The sequence below is a fragment of the Camelus dromedarius genome, chromosome 3, assembly GCF_036321535.1.
Source record: "Camelus dromedarius isolate mCamDro1 chromosome 3, mCamDro1.pat, whole genome shotgun sequence".
Classification (NCBI taxonomy): Eukaryota; Metazoa; Chordata; class Mammalia; order Artiodactyla; family Camelidae; genus Camelus; species Camelus dromedarius.
In genome coordinates, this window is record NC_087438.1 from 87,087,824 (window position 1) to 87,106,535 (window position 18,712).

Sequence of the window (18,712 nt, forward strand, 5' to 3'; positions counted from 1 at the left end):
CTATGCTAAAAGCACAAAAGCTCTCCTGGGCCCCACCATAGGCTTGCCAGCTCAATGCACCCTCTTAGGCAGTTAAAGAAAAGAAAATCCCTCCACCTTCTCCTCTTCACTACATGAGCTGATTTCACAAGCTCTTTATATGCTTTATTTACTATTCATTTTCATCCTTGTGAGAGAAATTTGAAGTATTTATTCACAGGACATTATTCTTTTAAAATGCTTCCTAAGCTAAGGATTTAGTAAATGGCAGGGGGAAAAAAGTGTCTGTAACAGTTAGTGTAATTATTATCCTTGAAATTGCATTTTAAAACATTTTAATAATTAAAGGAGTTTTTTTTTGGGGGGGGGATACACAAAGAGAACTAAGAGAACAAAGAGCCTCAACAATCCAGGGTAAGAAAGCCTGTCGGGCTATGTGTGTGTACACACACTTAATTCTTACATAAAGCCCAACAACATTAATCATGTCTGTAAAATGATAACCAAAACGACAGCTCTCGCTCTGCAGTCCGCTGTAAGGAAGCAGTTTCTAGCTGTAACCCGCTACTCTGAGCAAATGAGCGACGGGCAGCAGTCCTTTTGTCAGATTCTGACAAGGGAATCAATAAAAAGACACAGCAAAAGTTCAATCAGAACAGACACCACTAATATGGCTGCCTTCTGGGACCCACAGAAGCGTGGAACTGCTTTCCCATGTTAATTTCTCTTCACTACCCCTTGGGGTTATCACCTTCTCTGGCCCCTGTTAATTAAAAACTGCCTCCTTCTAAAGTTTCTTGGCAGACATTTCTCTCATTTCAGCCTATTTTGCTGACTGCTCAAAGAAATGGAAAGAGTTTGCCAAAGCTGAGAATGCCATGATGCCAAAACTCTGTTGTGTCCTCCCAAAAGACTATGCCTATAATCACTTTTTCCATAGACTCCCTTATATTATAATTATGAACTAACAAAAAATACATATGTACATTAAAGATACCATTGTACCAAAGTAAAAAATTGTAAAAGTAGGTAGGTGAATTAATAGACCATCTTGGTATACTATTGTTGGGGTTAGCTTTTCGTTGGAATTTGTTGATTTAAGGAATTTTAATCGTATATACATTTCTACTTGTTGATTCAGCCTACAACTTAGTTTTGCATAATTTATCTTCCCATCACAAACACAAACTTATCTCTACCTGTTCGCTAATCTTCAATTAATAACATGACTGACTGTAAGGACTAGATTACTTTGTTTTTGTGCTACAGTCTATAAGAAGAAATGTTTAGAATTAAACAAATAGTAGTTTGGGATCAATGCATTCAGCAAGGTATTGCTAACTATTAGAGAAATGCAAATCAAAACTACCATGAGGTATCACCTTACACCAGTCAGAATAGCCATCATTAAAAAGTCCACAAATGAAGAATGCTAGAGAGGGTGTGGAGAAAAGGGAACCCTTCTACACTGTTGGTGGGAATATAGTTTGGTGCAGCCATTATGGAAAACAGTATGGAGATTCCTTGAAAACTGAAAATAAACATAACCTATAATTCAGGAATCCCACTCCTGGGCATATATCCAGATGAAATGCTAATTCCAAAAGACACATGCACCTAAATGTTCACAGTAGCACTATTTACAATAGCCAAGATGTGGAAGCATCCTAAATGCCCATAAACAGATGACTGGATAAAGAAGATGTGGTGTATATATACACAGTGGAATACTACTCAGCCATAAAAAAGAGTGAGATAATATCATTTGCACCAACATGGGATGGACCTGTAAATGGTCATACTAAGTGAAGTAAGCCAGAAAGAAAAAGAAAATACCATATGATATCACTTATATGTGGAATCTTAAAAAAAATGACACAAATGAACTTATTTACAGAACAGAGACAGACTTACAGACATAAAAAACAAATGTATGATTACTAGTGGGGAAAGGTGGAAAGGTGGAGGGATAAATTTAGAGTTTGGGACTTGCAGATACTAACTACTGTATATAAAACAGATAAACAGCAAGGTCCTATTATATAGCACAGGGAACTATATTCAATATCTTGTAATAACCTATAATGAAAAATGATATGAAAAGGAATAGATACATAGATAGATAGATGTTAGGTAGAGAGAGAGAAAGAGAGAGAAAGAGATCGATAGATACAGCTGAATCACTATGCTGTATGCCAGAAATTAACACAACATTGAAAACAACTATACTTCAATTAAAAAAAAAATAGTACCTTGGTCCTTTCAGCCACACTAATGACAAAGAAAAAAATCACCTTTGTGGCTAGATTGTCAGATTATTCCAAACTGATTATGTGATTAAACATGCTTTTATTTATTTTACACCAAAAAAATTAAGCAATACATTCAAACAATACAGAAGCATATATAATAAAAAGTGAAAATCTCCTGGTTCACCAAGACTAATCAGCACATAACATATAAAGATGTAATTTGTGAGATCAATAATATAAAGAGTAGCTGAGATATAAAGAGTTTTATATGAGAATGACATTAAATTGATATGTTTAAAGCAGATTATTATTAACTTTAAGATATTTTATGTAATCCTCATGGTAACCACAAAGAAAATATCTATAAAATATACACAAAAGAAAATGAGAAGGAAATGAAAGTGAGTCACCATACCCTACAAAAATCAACTAAACTCAAAGGAAAGCAGTGAAGGAGAAAAAAGACAAAAGCTATAAGACATACAGAAAAAAATTTTTAATCACATTAGTATGGCTTCTCTATCAGTAATTACAGTAAATGTAAATGGAAAAATCCTTACCCCTAAATCAAGACATTTGACTGTATGAATTAAAAAAAGGATCCAACCATATGCTGCATACAAGAGGCTCACTGTAGATCCAAGGACAGGCATAACTTGAAAATGAAAAGATGGAAAAAATATTCCACACAAATAGGAACCGAGGAGCATAGGCTAGCTATCCTAATAGCAGATAAATAGACCTTAAGTCAAAAACTCTTACAAGAGACAAAGGATATTCTATAATGACAAAAGGATCAATTCATCAAGAAGATAGAACAATTATAAACATAGATGCACCAAACATAAGAATCCGTATCTATCCAAAATAAACACTGACAGAACTGAAGGAAGAAATATCTATAAAAATAATGGGATACGTTAATATGCCACTTTCAATAGTGAATAGAGCAACCAGACATAAGGTTAGTATGGAAATAGAGTACTTACACAACACTATAATCTAAACAGACATTAACAGACCTATATAGAACACCCTACCCATCAACAACAGAAAATACATTTTTCTCAAGTGTATATGGAACATTATCCAGGACAAGCTATATGATAGGCCACAAAACAAGTCTTAGTAAATTTTAAAAGGATAAAATCATACAAAGTACCTTTTTTGTTTACAATGAAATGAAGCTAGATATCAACAGAAGAAGGAAAACTGAAAGATCCACTAAAATGTGGAAATTATACAACACATTTTTAAACAACCAAAGGGTCAAAGAAATTCCAAGAAAAATTATAAAATATATTGAGAAAAATGAAAATGAAAACAAAACACACCAAAACTTCTGCAATGCTCTGAAAGCAGTGTTAACAGGGAAATTTAGAGCTATAAATGCTTACATTAAAAAAGAAGAAAGACCTCAAGTCAGAAACCTAACTTTATAACCTAAGAAACTATGGGAAAAAAATCTAAACTCAATTTTCAAAAAGGAGGAAACTAAACCCAAAGCTAGCAGAAGGAAGAAAACAAAACAGATTAGAGATAAACAAAAATACCTTTCTTGAACTTATTCTATGATACTTCCCCTTATTTTCTATAAAGCATTTGATACCACATAGATTCTCTTTCTTTGAGAGTAGATTTATTTCCCTTTCCCATTTTTATGAAAGCACTAAGGATTTTTTGTTTATTGGTGGAGTTCTGAAAGATTTCAGGATTTGTTTTTGTTCTTTCATAAATTTTCCTAACCCAGCCAGTGGGCCCTTTGAACTCAGTATTCATGATTTTTTTAATCTTTGAAAAATTCTCCTTCAATTTGGCTTTGATTGTCTCTCTTCCTGAATTTACTATTTAATCATTTTTAAAACTACTGTGAAAATTATCATGGCCCTCACAATTTCCATCTTTCTGTCTTCTTGCTGCATATCTTGGGAGACATCCTTGACTTCATCTTATATATCACTAATACAGTCTTCAGTGATATCAAATACTTTATTCAGCCCTTCTGTTGAATTATATTTGAAATCATGTTTATTTTCCAACAAAATGTATTCTTTGACTTTTTTTCTATTTTGCAAATTCCTGTTCTTGAATAGCATATCCTCTTGATTTTTCCTCTGAGTGTACTTATAAGAATTTTCAGAAGTCCTTTTTCCTTGAATTATATGTTTGCTCCAAACTAATTTGGTCTCATTGTTTATTTTGTTTTGATTCCATGCTGTTGCTTTTTCTTCCAATATCTTACTTTTACATTCATATGTATGAAAGAATTTTAAGGCTAATTTATATCCATAGTTGGTGTGGATTTTATCTAAAATTGTTTAGTTTTATTTCCTCAGCATATCTCTGTTGCGATGAGGATACTGTCCACAAATGCTTTCAAAGTGGTCTGACTTGCTGATTGCCAGAATTCACTTAAAAGTCCTGTGGCCTGAATCAAGCAGACAGTTTTTCTCCCCACTAGCTGCCAAAATGAGCAGAGATTTGTTCTGGCGTTGAGAAAAGTGAGTCCATTTTGCTTTTCAAAAAAAATTGCCTTTTTTTCCTACTTCAGGTCTTCACAGATAGTCCTGAGTTACCCGAAACTCTTACAGAATCTAATGTTAATACGAGGCACCCTCGCTAGCCAGGAAGGTCACATTCTATAAAGTGTGGTGCTCAAGTTTCAGCCTGGAGGCAAATACTCAATATAGGAATTGTGATACGGGCAGGGCCTAGTTTTCCCGATACCTTGAAGATATTTAAATAACTATTCTGACAGATGTTCTGGAGGTACCTTTTGCTCCCTTTTAACCTTAATCTTTCCCTGAATCTTTCCTGCAGTTTTCTTTTGAGGATACTTTCAGCTATAATTTTATTATCACCTTGATCTCATTTGTTTAATGAGTCTGGTCCACTGACAGCAATGGAAAATAATTTCCAGTACCAAATAGAATTTATTCCTTTATTATTTGCAATTTGCAGGAGTTGGGAATGATAACAGAGACTAAGTACTAACTGCTTCCGCTAAGTAGAAAATGCTGATTAGGTCTGACAAACTGGCTATTTAGGAAAGTGCTATGAATTTGAGAGAGAAAAACTAGTGAGTTCAAACTCACATATATAGCTCCAAGCATAAAGGGTCTGCTCAGACACCTTACTAACTTTGTTGAGAGGCCTCATTAAATGTAAAACTTTTGTACAGCAAAGGAAATAATCTATAAAACAAAAAGATAACCTACTCAATGGGAGTAAATCTTTGCAAATGATAATGACTGATAAGGGATGAATATCTGACATATATAAACAGCTCATACAACTTAACATCAAAAAACAAACAATTTAAAAATGGGCAGAATTGTATAGACATTTCCCCAAACAGGTACGTGAAAAGATGCTCAACATCACTAGTTATTAGAGAAATACAAATCAAAACCACAATGAGGTATCGCCTCATACCTGTCAGAATAGCTATCTTCAAAAAGAATATAAATAACAAATGTTGATGAGGAAGTGGAGAAAAAGGAACCCTCATACACTGTTGGTGGGAATGTAAACTGGTGCAGCCCCTGTGGAAAACAGTATAGAGGTTTCTCAGAAAACTAAAAAAAGAACTACCATATGACCTAGCAATACCACTCCTGGGTATACACCTGAAAAAAACAAAAACACTAATTCACAAATCAAACATGCACCCCAATGTTCATAGCAGCATTATTTACAATAGCCAAGATATGGAAGCAACCCAAGTGTCCACCAACAGATGAATGGATAAAGAAGACGTAGTATATGTATATACACATACATGTATATGTATATACACATAACAGTTACAAAAAAGAACAAAATGTTGCCATTTGCAGCAACATGGATGGACTTGGAGGGCATTATATTACATAAAATGAGTCATACAGAAAGACAAATACTGTATATCACTTATATGTGGTATCTAAAAAATACAACCAACTGGTGAATATAACAAAAGAAGTAGATACAGATACAGAGAACAAACTAATGGTTACGAGAGGGGAGGAGTGGAGTCACAGTAAAGGGGTGGAGGGGGAGAGGAACAAACTATTGGACGTAAGAATATATTGTACAACACAGCAAATATAGCCAATATTTTGTAATAACTCTAAATGGAAAGTAACCTTTAAAATGTAAAAAATATTTTAAGTTTTTTAAAATAATAAAACAAAATGTATAAAAAAGAAAACTATAGAACTTGAATTTTTAACTATCATGCCTAACTCCTCAAAGGAAGGCAATTAGTCTTTGGAATTTTTTTTATTGGTAGTAAATCTCCTGTTCATTTTCAAATTCTGCTCAATTCTTCCTATTCTTTGGGTTTAAATGGCCTATAGTCCAGGTAGGGATAGTAATAGTCACAGACCTGTATTATTAAATGGTCCCTTCTACTATTTTTGCTTAAAGCAATTCTTTATAAACTTTTTAATGTCGCATCACTATCGATAAAACATTTTAAACATGAAAAAACTTTGTTGAATAGCAAAATACTTCATATGGTGTGCGTATGTAACTATGCTCTAGCTAAAATATCAAAAAACTGTTTTCTTCACCACTAATAAATATGTCCAAGAAGTTTTTGTAAATGAGGCTATAATTTTTGATAAGATACTAACAGAAACAGAAATTATTTCAAATGTACAATTTATCAGCACTGACAATAAAAATGTAGATAGACTTAAAATACATAGTTACAATTCAGATATTCAGGAAAGAAACTTCATTTTCCTGCAATTTAGCTTGCATGTGAATCCCATATTCTGGTCTGCAGAGGGAAGGTAGGAATGTGTTTGCATGTCAGAGTGTCGGTAGACTATAAAAATGTCACCCATTAAAAGCAACCTGCTCACTTCTGATTTTTTTAGTCATTTAACTCTTTCAGTAAATACCCAGCCTATTAAAATTTCTACTTATTCTGCTTCCTTTTTTCTAGGATGTATCTTTGTGTAGGGGAAATTCATTTACTCATTTACATACGCCTTCAACTAATATTAATTGAAAACCTGTTATATGCTAGACACTAGAGATGTATACATGAAGGAGACCTATGACAGCCTTGTCCTCACAGACTCCTATTCCAGTTGGGACACACATACACAATATGCACAAAAGTATATAATATAATTTTAGATAGTAATAAGCAGTACAAAGAAAATAAAGCAGGGTAAAGGGACAGCAAGGATAACAGAGGAGGGACTATTTTAGAAAAAAATGATCTGAGAACAATATTTAAGACAAGAACATTTGAGTTTTGAAGAAAGATTTGAATGGAGATTTGAGATGTGAGTGAATTTTGATGATGTAGTTGTGAAGATCTGAAGGAAGAGCATTTTTAGCAGAGAGAACAGCCTGCAAGGGCCTGAGGAGGAATTACTCTTTGATGTTTGAAGAATAAGAAACTATATGGCTAGATTAGACTCAGGAGAGTAGCAGCAGATGAAGAAATCAGAAGGAACCAAATCACATAGAGCTGAAAGTAACATCAGGTTGTTGGGGAGAAGTATTAGGTTTCAGGCTGTCCAGTCCTTCCAGGCTTTCAGGGAGGCAGCTTGTCCTTCTGCCCTTAGCTCTTCTCCCTCTGGAATATCTCAACATAGACCACACATGTTAATAGGCTCCCAAATCAGTTCTCATCTGCACTGCTGATCCTCTGAAACTTGGCCATGTCTGCCGTATATTTATAGCCTCTCTTGTGGAAAAACTATGCTTCACATCTTGGGGACTAGCTAGGGATTTCTTCCTCCCTCCTCTCTGGTGGTCATAAGGAGTTTTTCCTTATTTCCTCCTAACTAGGCTGAAACAAAGGAAGACTAAGTGATCATGTCAGGCCTCCTTGTTCTGGAACCCATTTGCCCTCTTCTGAAGACTCCCATAGTGCTACTGGGTGCTACACAAGTTTGAATCTTCCTAGAATTCTAGTCAGGAAACAGACCTTGAGTCCTTTCTGCTTCAGAGTCCCAAACATCATGGAGTTATTCACCCATCACCATTTCCTCAACACCCCTTTCCCCACCATCTGCTAGGATTTCAACTCTGAGGAAAGGCAGAGTTGGGAGCTCTCAAAGGTTCTCCTCTAGAACTTTTCCTCTTAACAACTCATCTAATTCTATCTCATTCTAAGAAGGAAAAAGTATTAAGTGCTGTCATGTTATATCCTGCATCTTTACTACCACATGTGTATTTAATTTTCATAAGTTCCATGTTCTTAGTACAGTAGACTTTGGTTCTTGATATCAAGGATGATTACGCTGTTTTACTTTCAGAATGTAGAGAGTTTCTCTCAAATTCCTGATTTATATCATTGAAAATTTGTATTTCAAGATTACTCGTGTGTTTGTTTACTCTGATTTACTAAAAGAAGGGGGTGAAAAGACTCCTGAAACTCAAAGGTGAGCTAGAGCAATGATTGGTTTGTTTTCAACTGCCCCAGTCCTTTCTCTGAGGCCCATGTGTAGAGAAAGCTGTCACTGGTGCATGACTTCTGGAAGAATATATGGGGAAAAAACACATAATATAAACAATGTCCAGCTACATGAGGCTGTTCCCCCTCAATGGATAGATCTATAGACAAATTAATCGATTAGTCAACTGAGAGATAGATGAGCTAGAAACATAGTCAGTCAAACAAGGGCGTAATTTCCAGAATATACAAACATCTCATACAACTCAATAACAAACAAACAGAAAAAAACAAAACAATCCAAACAAAAAATGGGCTGAAGACCTAAATAGCCATTTCTCCAAAGGCAACATACAGATGGCCAGCAGGCCCAAGAAAAGATGCTCAACATTGCTAATTATCAGAGAAATGCAAATCGAAACTACAATGAGGTATCACCTCACACCAGTTAGAATGGCTGACATTCAAAGGCCACAAACAATAAATGCTGAAGAGGGTGTAGAGAAAAGGGAACCTTCTTACACTGTTGGTGGGAATATAATTTGGTGCAGCCACTATGGAAAACAGTACGGAGGTTCCTTAAAAAACTAAAAGTAGATTTACCATATGATCGAGCAATCCCACTCCTGGGCATATATCTGGACAAAAGCTCTAATTTGAAAAGATACATGCACCCCAATATTCCTAGCTATACTATTTACAAGAGCTAATACATGGAAGCAACCTAAATGTCTATCGACAGATGAACTGATAAAGAAGATGAGGTGTATATACACAATGGAAAGTAGTATTCAGCCATAAAGAGAATGAAAATAATGTCACTTGCAGCAACATGAAAGGACCTAGAGATTATCACACTAAGTTAAGTAAGTCAGAATGAGAAAGACAAATATCATATGATATCATTTACATGTGGAATCTAAAAAATGATACAAATGAACTTATTTACAGAACAGAAACAGACTCACAGACATAGAAAACAAACTGATAGTCATCAAAGGGGAAAAGGGATGGGGGTAGGGATAAATTAGGAGTGTGGGATTAGCAGACACAAACTATTACAGATAAAAGAGATAAATAACAAATTCCTACTGTATAGCACAGGGAACTATATTTAATACCTTGTAATAATCTGTAATGAAAAAGAATATATATACATATTTGAGTCACTATGCTACACACCAGAAACTAACACAAAGTTGTAAATCAACTATAATGGAAAAAAAAAAAAAAGGAAAGAAAACCCCACAGTCAGTCAGATAGAAATGCCAAAAGAAAGGAGGGAGATAAAACTCAAATATTTTTAGCATTTATTTCCACAAAGATACTAATGGATAGTTATTAGTATCCTTACACCTCAGTTGAAAATTGAGGTTCAAAGATGTTAAACAACTTATTCAAGGTCATACAGGAAATAGATAATAGAATTCAGATCAAAGCTCTTACCTTTCTCTGTTTGCCATATCATAGTATGCATCAAATTAAACCACTTGTATTGAGTACTCAGGACAATGTTATAAACAGGTGATAGCAAAATGTAAATATTTCAATTACTGAGGGGATTTTTAGAAATAACATAACTACCTTTTTTCAATATAAAATTTATCAATAGGAAGACATCTTTGAATAGTAACAATATTTGCCTATTGATAGTACCCAAAATTGGATGTTTGGTTCTAACACACAAAAATCTTTGCCATCAGATTTTTATATGCATAAGTAAACTAGTTTCCCATTCTTAATAAATCAGAGAGCTTTCATGAAGCATTTTCTTGAGTCCTAGATCTGATACTCAAATGATGCTTTACTCCATAGCACTGTGGACTTGACAGACCTTAGCGGTGAAACACACTAAGGATAGGAATCAGAGCCAAGAAATTGGCATGAGGTTCAGTGTCTTCTGCAATAGAGTATGGTGCCTCAAGAGCACAGGAGTTAGGGGAGGCAGGCCCTTTGAGGCAGAGTCTAGGCTGACCAAACACAAAGTCCAAATTCAAAGGGCTGGAGAAATGCCAGAAATAAGAGTTTAGGCTGAGCTAGGAGGTGGGCTGAAACTAGATTGAAAGTCACCATCATTAACCCCAAAGGATGGACTATGGGTAAGGTAATTATAAATTCTGATTTTATATTTTTTGACTGCTGTTTCAGCATGATTATTATGGTTCCCCTTTTGCTCTCCAACTGTTCTGATTTAGGGAAATCTTAGTGGCTCCTGGTTTAGAAGAAAATCATACAGTTACCTTCCCCTTGATGCTCAGAAGTCATGTTGAAGCATCTGCAAATATATGAACTGATTGGGATAACAGGTTGAGTAGGCAAGCTCATTAATGTGACTTAAGGTACATGACCATGTTGGACTCCCAGGTAATATTAAAATTAACTATTGGGATAAGAATGACAGCAGGCAAACAATAACACAATTATTTGCATTTATAATATACAAATTAGATTGTTCCCTATTCAGCAGCTACTCACTACCTCTCCATTTATTAAATTATTTGTGTGCATAGCTATCTGTACTATTAAATGATTTTTGAAGTCAGTGATGCTGCCTTGTTCATCCTTGTCTCTCTCAATTATTAGTATGAAAGTCTGTAACCAATAATAGCTACAAAAGTTCATCATAATTATTCACAAAAACCTGTAAGTGATCCAGGTTTTTAGCAAAATAGCTAATGCATGCCTTATTTGTATTCATTCATAACTGAGATATAAAAATAACAGGTAGCTCATAGCTACTGTTTGGGAGATGGTATTATTGATTTCATTTTATAGATGAGGAAACTGAGGCTCAGAGATGCTATATAATTATTAGGACAACTCAGGTATTTATGAACAGATCTAAGATATGATTACCAAATATTCTGTTGTAAAGTTAAATTTTTATCTAATTGCCAATAGATATTCATAAATTTATAAATATGACTTTTTTTTTCTGTTTTAGGAAATCTGATGATTAATTTCATACTCTTTCAACCCACCAGCTCCAGCATCTATATTGTCCCCACACATGAAATTTCTATTAGGCTCTCCTCTTTAAAGCACTCTGTGTCCAAAAGACATTTTAGAGTGAACACAACAATAAATCATACTTTCATGATTGTGTGATACTTTACAAATTAAAAAAAGAACATTTGTTGATTTAAATATTTCATACCAACATATGAGTCCTACAGGACTCTCCTCAGATATTCTATGACTATAAAACTCCTGAAGTTCATGCAAATAAAGCAGTGAGTTTCTATGAACTCTTTGATACCTGTGTTGTTAAATTCTTGTGTATCAGATGATATATTTAGTGAACCAATTGTTCAACAACAACAAAAACCATACTCTGGCTCATTAATAAAATAACACCTAGAAGATTTATTTTAATAAAGAATTATACTAGATAGTTGATTTTAAAAGATATATGTAGGTAAGATAAAAATAATGAACTTAAATTTAAAAGGAGTTGTAACTATCATTAAATACAAGTTTCATTTAATCAGTATAATTTTATCCTCACTAATTTTGGTCACGAAATGAATAAATGAATAAATAAAATAAAGTAAATAAATAAAAAATAAATCCTCAGTTGGCTAAAGGCTATGAAAATTTGAGAAATAAGTTGCCCCCAGTATCTTCTTTTTGAAAATTATAGTACATAATAAATGATCTTATTACAAAATCGCAGAGGCCTTGTGTTGTGCATAGACCTGTGTGTGTGTCTGAATGTCTAGAGTGGTCACTCAGTGATGCTTGCTGATTAATAGCAACTTTTTAAAAAACATATACTCAATTAGATTTAACTAATGTTGGAACAGACTGCCAATTCAGTGTATTTTAACAAATGTCCAGTTAATTTAGCAAAATTAAGCAATCAGTTAAATGTCAGTCAATTCAGACAGTAGCTTATCTGGTAAACATTCTCCCAACTTTACACTATTTCTGAATCCCTGGTAAACACAGCCAAAATACAGCCTAGTTATTAATTTAGTTGGAAAATTTGTCAGGAAATCTACTGTCTAGAAAATTCATTTTCAAGTACATATTGGATGCCACTGTATTTAACCCTTCTGGACCAGCTGGCATTAAACATTTAACATATCAATTTTATTAAAGAAAAATTTTTTTAAACCAGAAAAAAATCATACCACAAATTTATCTTTGTTCTAAATATGGATTTCTAGTCTCTTAAATGTTTAATAAAGATCTGAAAATCAAAGATTAAAAGGAAACACTTTCACAAACAACATATCACAGAGACTGAGTGAAACCTTTGATGTTGTACTTTATTTTACCCCAAGAACAGTAAATTATTTTTGACATGAACAAATGTATAAGACTATTTTTACCAGAAAACCTTTACCTGTAGGCAAATAAGGCATACTGTTTAACCTTCATGTGCTTAGAATTATTATAATGCCCCAAAGAAATGTGTTGTCTTTGCTAAAGTTCCATATATTTTTAGGCAGAATGGAAAAACAAAATTCATTTGTCCTCCTATGACAACTAGCTTCTTTGTCTAATGCCATTTGTTTCTTTGGCAGCTAAAACACCTTGAAATTACCTTCTCCAGCATGGAAGAATGACTTTTTTTTTCCTACCTCTAGCTGTCAGAGTGATTAGAATTTTAATTAGCAAAATAGAGTGCAGAGAGGAAAATGACTGAAAAAAAAAAAAGGCACACAAAATATTCTCTATTGGAAGAGGAACACAGGGGCAATCGAGTGGCCTCACAGCTTGACTGTTCCACCCGTGATTCCCCTCTATCCCGGATTCTCTGTCACTTAGCACCCTGCTCTCCTTTAGCTCCACCTCAGCACCAGGTGGCCAGTACACTACTCAGTGTCATTCCTAGTTGTCACTCAAAGTAAAGCAAGCCTCCTAAAGCACAGGGGCAGCTCTGTTTCAATGCCAATGTCAGACTCTTTCATTTACTCTCAGAAACCTACTGTGGACCTTAAGTCCAATCACAAAAGACAGAATCCATTAAGTATTGAAAAAAATAAACACTCTTAAGTTGATGATGACACTCTCAAGTTTCAGAGGCATTCATTCCTTTGTATGTAGGGTAAGGCACAGCAGCTATCCTTCATCAAGAGGGTACTCAAAAACATAGAAAATATACTCATTGTTAAATGTGCCATTAATTGGCCGACAAGGGGTCAGAATATTTCTGAAAAATCTAAGACAAACCAAAGGGGTCTAAATTGACATTACAATAGTTATATCTATCATCTATATTACTGCAGTAGTACTGTTTGTGTATGTGTGTATCAGGTGATGTATGTATGTTATGGAAGTAGCTATGGAAAGCTACAGACTATTAGGGTCCTGTGTCTTTAGTCACTTGGTCTAGCTGCAGTGGGCTCTCTTAGTGCTGGCCATGTGAATTTGGGAAGCTTTTTAAACTCTCGGCCTCAGTCTATCACCTATTTAAAGTAGGGAACATAAAATATACACCATGGAGATAATGTGGAGAATGACTGACAATGGACATATAATTTTAATAATAATAAATATACACAAATAACTGGTTATAAGTAATATCATAACTGCTATGCAGGAGCATAGGGGTAAGAATTTAAACTGAGTTGTGAAATAAAGATTTTGATGGGTAAAAATGGGAGTTGGTAATTTCAGAAATAAGTAAAACCACAGAAGAGCAAGGCATAACTTGAGGGTGATGAGTAATCTAAGAAATGTAAAATTCATGAGAATCAAGAGTTGAAAGAGAAATTTGATGTAGTAGGCTGGGATGAGAATGTAATATACCCTGAATTTTATACTATGGTGCTGGGAACTCCAGCCTGTGGGCAATAGAACATTTTGAGGAAAGGCATGATATGAATAGTCCCATGTTCCAGTAATACTATCTGATATCAATATGTATTATGGAATGAAGGTTGGTAAAACCAGTTAATAATCAAAATGGGAAAAAAATCTCTGATCTAGGAGACCGGCACAAAAGAAAAAAAGAGGACAATGAAGAGAGACCTATGACCAGAAAAGCAGAACTTGACATCACACTGGGTGACAGAACAAGGGAGAAGGGAAGTCAATGATAGCCACAGCATTTCAACTCCAGGAGAACTGGAAAACGTGATGCTATTTGTAGACACAGGAATTATTTTTCAAGCAGAAAAAAGAAAATTTTAAGGGAAGAATCAGAAGTCTTTACGTGTACGTTTGCAGACTGGAAAAATACCAAAGCATTTGATGAATATTGTTCCAAGAAAGCTGCTGCCAGACAGGATACAAGTTCCCCTTTGAAACTTAATTAGTTCATTTGTGTCATTTAAATCCTACCTTATTGGATTCATTTTTAATTGATTACTAAGGACCACTCAAGTAACTGGGAGAATTTGGCTTAATTTTCAAGTTGCATAATGTGTAATATTCCATTATTGTTAAGATAACACTAAGCTACTAGTATTCCTTTTACTAAACTTATAATTTAACATACTGAAATTAGTTTTCATACTGAAAGGATTAATTTGGAATTGATGTATTTACGGTGTTACAAAATACTGTATATTTATTCTCTATCACAGAAAATTGAACTAAAAATAGATGTGCTGCATGCAAAGACCAATTCTCAACTGCCTACCCCAAATTACGCTATTTTCTAACTATTATGAGTAACAATGATTTAAATTCCATTTTATGTACAATTTTTGTTTCAGTTGAAATCCAGGCTAAAGAGTTAAAACCAGAAGGCTTTCAATAAATGCATCATTGTCCAAGCTTTGGTAAATGTGCTACTGGTGTAACAAATTGGTTTGCTGACCTTTTGTCTAGTAAAATAACACATGACATATTTGTAATTTATGGAAATCAATCCATAAAGAATTTTTAGTTTCATGTAATTATAGACTAGTGAAAGATCTAAATAAAGGTGAAGAAAAGGTCTTTAGGAAAGTAATGGTACACTCTGATAAAAACTAAAAAGCAAAGTTCAAAGCACTGATCCATGCAATGCATCTTTAAATACTGGTAAGAGGCCAATAATTATAGTTAAAGTCAGTTACCAGCTGCGTTTTACTGCTTACACTTTTAAGACACCATAGAAACTGCAACCCTATACTCAAGAATGCAGGGGGAAAAAATCACAAGACCAAATCTATCACCTAGTTACAAATTGTAATAGTGCCTGGCAATTTCCATCTGCTTTTCTTAAGTGCTATTTTTATCAGGTAGTCACCAATCCATTTAGACTACCTCTTTCTAGCAGTCAGCCCAGCCTCCACCTAATTGAACAGTGCCAGCTCTGCTTTCAGCAGATCTCAGTTCAAAGCCTGGTTCTGTCACATAATAAAAGTGCCACACTGGGTAAGTTACTCAAATTCTCTCATGTGCATTAGGATTTTGAGCTATTCTGAGGATTATATTTGGTAATAAGTTTAAAGTGTTTTGAACAGTATCTGATACATACTAAGCTCTCAATCAGGTTTCATGTTTTATCACTATCACCATCATCATTTACTTTAGACAGAAGAATAAAGAGAGGAACTATAGCTGTTCATATCCCTCTTCTTTCCTGTCTCCCATTGTTCTCTGTGTAGTGAATTAACTCCCCTATACTTCTGGATCTGTTACCCAAACCCTCAGGCAGTCTCTAGAAAGCAAGATTCTGTGTCTGTAATGTGGTAGAAAGAGCCATGGTACACTTTTTCTAGTTCCTAAGAAATGCCAGGCCCTCTCATACTTAATGGACCATATACATTGCCCCTTATGTCTAGAAAACTCCACGTCTTTGCTTGGCTCACTCCTATTTACTCCCATGTCTCAGCCTAGACATACCTTTCTTCCATGAATCCTTCATTGGTGCCTCCAATCAGGAATAGTTACCCCTGTGTCTGCTTCCTAGGCATCTGCTCCTTCCTCCTCCCTCAACTCTCAGTTCTTCAGTGTAATTCCCCCGTTGCCTTTCCTGTATGCTCCCAGGTGAGTTCTCTGGGTGCAGGGACCTTGTTTGTTTTGCTTACTGCTACATCCCATCATCTTGCATAATACCTAGCTGACAGTAGTAGGTGCTCAATAGGTTCTTTTAGAGTGACTGTTTTGCAGGATTGTTTTGACTACTAAATGTCGTTAAATTTTTTACCACATTTTAACATACGTTAGGTACCCAACCCTCCTTCCCAAGTACCAGAAATTGGTATGTACTTAGGCACAAAATATGCTCATTTTCTAACAGTCACTCAGTAATCCTTCCTCTCACCAATTTGGCATCTGTTTGTGAAATAAATTTCCACATGTAATTCCTTTATGTCACTAGCCATAACTTTACCCTTTTTTGTCCTACTCAAGTAAGTATGTGAAAATACAAATAAACAAGAGCAATTCCATGTTTAGGGATAATCTAACTTGCACAAGGTGATATATCTTAGCATGTATTATGGACTGCATGTTTGTGCCCCTTTCCCCTCAAAATTCATATGTTGAAGCCCTAACACACAATGTGATGGTATTTGGAGGTGGGGTCTTTGGGAGGTAGTCAGGTTTAGATGAGGTTGAAAGGGCGGCCCTTCATGATAGAATTAGTGTCCTCAGAAGAAGAGGATGAGAGACTAGAGTTCTCTATCTCCCTATCATGTGAGGACAAAGAGACAGCCATCTGTAAGCCAGGAAGAGAATATAGCTGTACCTTGATTTTAGCCCCCAGAACTTCCAGCCCCTAGAACTGTGAGAAATAAATGTCTGTTGTTCAAGCCATTCAATTTAGAGTATTTTGTTATAGCAGCCTGGGCTAATACAATATGTATTAGGTAGAATAGCTTGAAACAAAAAGTTTCTCACTGACTACATGAAATCAAAATTGTTTAAAGTTCCTTTCCAGGTAATCTTTATTCTGAGACTTGAATTGATGGAAAAGGCACAAACTACAACATTTCTGATCATTTTTGAAAACAGAAAGAATGCTGAAGAGTCCTGTATTGGCATTAAATGATCCAGCCCCAAAGTGACACCATCACTTCCATTCACAAATTATTGACCAGAACTAGTCACATGATTCCATTCAATCACATGAGAGGCACCAAGTACAACCTTACTATGTACCCAGAAAATGGATGAATTAAAATAATTGGCAATCAAAATTAATGACTGCTACATAATCAAACTTCAGTGTTTTAACTATTATAGTATATATCTTCTAACCATTCTCTGAAAAAAAAAGTGATATATCAATATTGTCATGATCCTGAAAATGCTCTATATTTTTCCATTTTCTAAATTTATACCTCTAGGCCAAAACTAACTGTGAATATCCAAACTTTCTGACAAAAATATCAAATAAAACCAGGCAGGTAGAAGAATGGAAGGAAGGAGGGAGGGAGAGGAGGAGGAAGGAGGCAGAAGAAAGATTAAAAAATGATAGAAAGAAGGAGCAAGACGGAAGGAAGGACTGGAAAAATAAGAGAAAGAAAGAAAGGTGAAAGAAGGCAAGGAGGGTAGAAAGGCAGGGAGGGAAGGAAAGTGGAAGAAAAACTAGGGCAGGAAAATAGCCTTAAGAAATAATTACCATTTCTACCTAGACTTTAACATGACCATGTCCCAAGAAAATTATCAGGGACATTCAAATTTAACAATCTTGTCATACTTAGGATTGCTTCTAAGGAAATTAGAGCTCCATGTGCTTTCTAAGATGATCTCTTGGAGATGACACACTCAAACTGGATAGTTTCAGTTAGTTTAATAAAGTAACTATTAACAAGATAGTTCCAGATAGTTTAATAAAGTAACAAATGTAGGCAGGTTTGGGAGAAAACAAAGAACAGCACAGAACCCTGGGGCCAGCAATAGTGGGGCATCATTTAACTCCCTCAGGCATGAATAGACAAAAGGAGGGAATAGCTAGCCACGAGGAGCTATCATCTCACACCTCAGAATGACTATTACCAAAATGTCTTCAAATAACAAAGGTTGGTGATGTGGAGAAAAGGGAATCCTCGTACATTGTCGGTAGGAATGTAAAATGGTGAAGCCACTGTGGAAAACAGAGTGGAGGTTCCTCAAGAAACTAAAAATAGAACTACCATATGATCCAGCAATTCTACTCCTGGGTATATAACCAGAAAAAAAAGAAAAC